Source organism: Ctenopharyngodon idella, chromosome 1 (assembly GCF_019924925.1).
Source record: "Ctenopharyngodon idella isolate HZGC_01 chromosome 1, HZGC01, whole genome shotgun sequence".
Taxonomy (NCBI): Eukaryota; Metazoa; Chordata; class Actinopteri; order Cypriniformes; family Xenocyprididae; genus Ctenopharyngodon; species Ctenopharyngodon idella.
The window spans coordinates 33,035,965-33,041,964 of NC_067220.1; positions in this window are offsets into that span (position 1 = coordinate 33,035,965).

The window sequence follows — 6,000 nt, forward strand, 5'->3', positions numbered from 1 at the left end:
AATGAACTTTCTCTGTCACACTAATGGCATAACAGAGCATTATAATAGGAAGGCAAGATAGATGTCATCTACTGTATATGTTCCAATCCTGTCATTTTTTTTACCAAGTGATTTATGTCACTTTGTCTTTTTTCTTCCTCTATTTCTTAAATTGCACCATTGAACATCACTTACAGAAACTCACAATTACACATTGGGGCCCTCCTACAGAGACTTTTTTTCTGCAAGCGGTAAAAGAGCAGTGGGGATTCATACTTCTGGAACACAAAGCAGACAAAAGAAGTTAAACACCAGTCACAGATGCACTGGCATCTGCTCTACTGTCTCTGCGCCATTACAGATAATCTGTTTCCTGCCCACGCTGTGCTAATACTCATGTTATGACATCTGGTTTATGGATAAAAAATAAGATATTTTTAGGATAATAATTAAACATTGTTAAACTCTTGGCAAAATATTTCATTTTAGTACAGTTAATGTTGTATTCAGACTCAAAACCTCAAACCTCAAATGCTCACTTACGTATGTCACATGTCATCTTCTGAACCTCCGAGTCTGAATATGAGTGAATGTCCTTTTTGAGAGCCAGCATACATATTTCATCACATCTAGCTCATCTACGGTCACAGTACTGTAGAGTTTTTTTGTGTGTTATTTCAATGCAATTTCAATTCATTGACTTGCAAGGGTTTATTTAATGGCAGCAATTCCCTTGGAAATCTTTTGTCTTGATGTGAAACAAAAAAATATCAACGTTGTGTTTAAAAGTAAATGTTTGTTTGATGCGACTTGAATCAGTCTACTTCTGTGATTCAAAATATAATTACCTTTAATGCTCACAAAACACCAGTTAAAACGATAATTTGTGATTAGTCAGTCATTCTTATTAAAACTGCAGTCCATAAGTTTTGTCTCCTTTTCACCATATCTGTTCGAAACCTGCAATTGCAGTTATTTGCAGAATTATCATCTTTACGTGGGTTGTGCATCGACACGGCTCCTCAGCGCGGATGAATCTAACGTTTCTAGGAGAATGTGTGGATGTCAGTCACCGCACCGTCACCGTGGATGCTGTACTTCGGAATCACAGATTGTAGTCTTGGAAGTATGACCAAAATAAGAATTTTCACCAGAGAATGGCATCTGAACAAGTAACATCTGCCATTTTTGTTCTGACCAACTGAGGAAAAAAAGCATTACAATAAATTGCGCTACCAATGGTGATTAAATCTAATGATCGCTTAGCCTCATATCACATCAAACCGTGCAAATTATTATTATTGTTATACTTTGTTCTCAAATTGTAAATGTTAACAATATCAGCATTGCATGACTACATGTATTTAGTGTGTATTAGCGTTACTGTAGATTTCAATTTCTGTACAGCCTAATCTCTAATTGTTCATTTGTCATACCATACAATCTGCCATCAAAATAAATGTAATTATTCCAGCTGCTGTGAGAAAAGGCTATAAATGATCCACCACCTGCAGCATCCTCACATGATGTAGCCTGCTAGCCTACTGGGACTCTTTATGTAAACAGACATGACGTAATGATGCAAAGACGAACGGCAGCATGCCGAAACCTACCAGTACCACCCGAATTAAAAAACATTATTACAAGCTTACCGTTGTGAATTGGGCTAAGGTAAGGAGATAGTTTTGAACTCTGGATGGTTATGTACTTGCTCAAAAATTGATTTTGGATCATTTTTAATCAAAAAATGTTACGGACAGCAGCTTTAAAACTTCATGTTAAAACCAACCACTGAGCAGAAACACTGAATCTATTGGCCGATCTGCCTGGTTCATGGCTGTGATATGTAAATTACCCATCTGTCGGAGAAAGTCATCCACATAGCAACTATATTTCTGTGCTGTCCTGAGTTGACCTGGTCACCCCCCAAAAATCCCATGAGCCAGCGATGGCATTTTGTTGTCCGGTATACTTGATTCGTCTGAAACTTGCTACAGTATGTTTAATGCATGCCAGTCATACAGTCAGAATGTGGTAAAGGTCACACAAGGAGACAATATGGGATCTTATTAGGTCAAACCTGAACAAATGATATCTGGGATAATCTACAAATCAGAACAGATAATTATCCTAATCTCTGGCATTTACAGTTGAGTGATTATAGTTACAGCTGTTGCTAAGCAGCATCAGAAAGAGAAGACTAACTACGGTAATTTAATGATTTTATTAACTAAGGTTGTATCTCTATTTTAAACTGCGTGGGCTGAGCTACAGTATATGTGCATGAATTTGTGTCTGTAAGCTACATCTTATACTGAATATGTAAGACTGCTGACTAATGCTCTTTTAGGCCTAGAATGTCATTTGCAGTTGTAGTAGTGATGACACTGGTTACAAATGACAACTACGGAATTATTTTGAATTAGATCTGCTAATTTTGGTTTTTAGATTTCATTTTAATTTTTTTAACAATAACATGCTTCTTTCAGTTTTAAAAGAGACATTTATGTATGACAGTTTAGTGCACACAAAAACATTTTTGACTGATGCAGGCATGCAGGCTTATTGGCTTCATGTAGGCTGCAAACAGTTTACATTTGTGTTTTAGGCCTGTAATAAACCATGCAGAAAATTATATATTAGATTAGGCTACTGTTTAACATTAACATTAAAGGCCCAACCAAAATGCAGGAAGTGAAAACTGATTTGAGGGCTGGATTTGAGGATAAACTAAACACTTGTGGGATGTACAGCAAGTATCATGCACATTAAATGTTTGAGACCCCTGATCTAAACTGCTACTATCGCCCTTAATCTTTGGCTTCTTCCTTTTACAGTTGATGCCTGCAGTTTTTTATTTGTTTTTCATTTTTAGTCAGCACTACCCACTATTTCCAGATGTTATTTTTATTAGTGATGTTCTGATGAAATTTTTAGACAATGGGTCTCATTCGCTGGTAATTTCACATGAATAGCAGCAGGTGTGTGCACTAAACACATACTGTGTATTTGTTCTTACGCTTATTTTAATGTTGATGATTCTGAAGTATTCTAAAAGAGGGAGTGTATGTCCACAGCTAGTAATTTGCATAAAACACACACCATATCTAAGTGCTTTTGGTACAGTGCTCACCTCTCTCTCTCCTACTTGCTCATGCTCTCTATCATGTAGTACTCTTGCCTGAGCACACAGCAACAACACACAGTTAAAATACAATATAAACCTGTAAAAGGTGAAGCTGGTGGAGGTGGAGACTCAGATGGAGCTGAAGAGGTGAAAAGACCAGATGACACCGAAGGACCTGGATGCCAAGTCAGAGCCGTGGTGACGAGCGGCAGAGGTGGAGCCAGGGTGCCAGAGGACTGAGGAGGAGCTGGTGCGACTGAGGTGGAGCCAGAAGAAAGGAGGTGCCTGACGGAGCCGAAAGTGTGGAAAGATGTGGAAAGCCTGGTTGATAGGCCGAGGTGGGGTGACGGGCTTGGAGGTTCGAGGTCGAGCCAGGGGTTCGACATACCAGGGTGAAGCTGGTGAACAGGAAGTCCAAGGCGGATCAGAGCTGCTGAGAGGAGCCAGTGAAGTAGGAGCCGAAAAACTGAAGGGAGCTAGCAGAGACATGGCCGAAGAATTGAAAAGCATGGGCAGGGAGTTCAAAAAGGGCCTCCTTGGCTTATACTGAATAGGCAGACAGTTAAAAAACGGCCTCCCTGGCTGATACGGGACAGGCAGAGATTTCAAAACGGCCTCCTTGGTCGATATGGGACAGGCAGAGGAGGTGGGAGTGGGAGGCATCATAATCCACACTGACATGGTGCTTGGCGACAAAACAGACATGGTACTTGGAGATGAAACAGGCATGGTGCCGATCTTTACATACTCCTTAATAATGGGGTTCAAAGTCAACACACTCACATTAGCATTGGCACTTTGGGCCGGGCTCCACTCCATGCCCTGCGCTGGGCTTGTCATGAAGTCCGCTAGTGGCTTGGCTGATGGTGTGACGTGCCGCGGTCGCTAGCGGGTTTTGATTCTCCTCACTCTCACCGCTGGAGATGGGGGACCCACACTGATGTAAAATTCACTAAATGTACTCATGGAATGTTCTTTGAGGGGCGTCTCAGGGCAGGTGCGCCTTAGTCTGTTGATTCAGACCTGCCCGTAAAAATACGCAGAGGCTGATGCCATCCTAGTTCACAAAGGGAACCAGACCTTGAAACCTCTACGTATGCTCCGGACAGATCACCCTGGGAGAGGAGGATCTAAACTGCTGCTAGATCCATTTATACGGTCTGATCTTCTGTCACGCAGTAGTTGCAAACAAGCGGAAGTAAAAGGTCTGGATCTATTTGAAGCAGTTATTCCTTTTTAATCAAAATAAACTCAAAAGTTACACTTCAGATTGCTTGAGACAAAAACATGAGAAATGGAACAGCACCTAATACAATGACGAGAACAGTCACAGACTAACTGAAAATAGCTATGTTTCTATTCAAAGCTGCGAATTTAACTTGTGCGCAAATTTGGAATATTGCATAAAACATTTGTGAATAAATGAGAATGGTCGGCTGTTTGGTCCAGTTATGCCATCTCATCGCAAAGTCCCATAACTTTTTTGATGCACAATGAGAAATTTATTCGGTAGAAGTGTTTCCATCGTAGTTTATGCGCATGTTTTCTTATCTCATAAATTTATCCTACTCAGTTGAGCGCATACGTTTTTTTTAATGTACATTTTTAGAATTTATGCGCATCTTGGTGTTTCCATCCAAAAAATGCGAAATCCCAAAATAAACATAGCTAATGAGGACTTAAGATAATCTTTAGAACATCTAAGTGTACTCAACTGTGCTATTTTGAGACACCATGAATATAAACTAAAATGTGCTTTTAACATGCTCTTTTTTAATACAGACATTAGAGAGACAATCTGATTAAAAAAGAATTCCAGTCAGTCTTCATGATCAGCTCTTTTGACACTCCTCCCTTTGAGGTTTTTCGTATTAGCCCCATTGGAGTGGCTACTAGGAAATTCTTGGGTAAAAAACTCCTTATAATCGATCTGTCAGCTCCACATAATTCCTCGTTCCCCAAAAACAGCTTGATTTCTCTCAAGGAATATTCTCTTAAATACCACGACATAGATCATGTGATCGTTACGATAAAAATTGTGGGTCATGGCACTTGGCCTGCCAAAGTTGACATCACTTCTGCTTTCAAAGTGATGCCTATCTATCTGGATTCATGGCACTTATTTGGGGTGTGCTGGCACAGGAAATTCTACTTCGCCGTATATGCTTAACTTTTGAATACAAAAGCAGCCCCAAGATATTCAACATGTTATCAGAAGCTGTTAGTTGGATTTTGTCAAACAACTACGCAATTCCTCACCTTATTCACCTGCTAGAAAATTTTCTTAATCATCTTGCCTCACAATGCCATCCCAGCTGTGCATATCCTTACAGTTCAAAAAGTTTTTTTCTGAGCTCAAAATCCTCATCACCCAGAAGAAAACCATGGGCACCACCACATACATCGATTTCTTCTGCATTAATTTTGATTCAGTCCATTTCCAGGCTTCTCTGCCCAAGAAAAAAAAAAAAAAAAAAAAAAAAAATCACCGGCTCTCTCTCATTTTCTGTTTAAGAAATTCAGGATGCTGGTTCCGGACGTTGGACTAATACCCAACTCCAGTACCTCACTATTCAGAACTAATATTCCCATAACCCACCTGTTAAAACCCCTAATTGACGCATTGCTCAACGCCATTCTCCAAGCAGTTTCTCCCAGAACCCTCTAATCCTGTCACAGCGTGGAGGTGTTTCAAAGCATTCAACCTTTCATATAACCTTCCGTTACCCGATTTTTCCCTCCTCTCAATCACCTCATTTATCTCCTACCTTAACAGTGTTAAGGGCCTCCAAGTCAGGTCCATCAAAGGTTACCTGAGTGGCGTCCAATTTTTCCACAAACTGATCTATGGCAGTCACTTCCCCGAGATAAATAATTCACAAACCTCCTTCCTG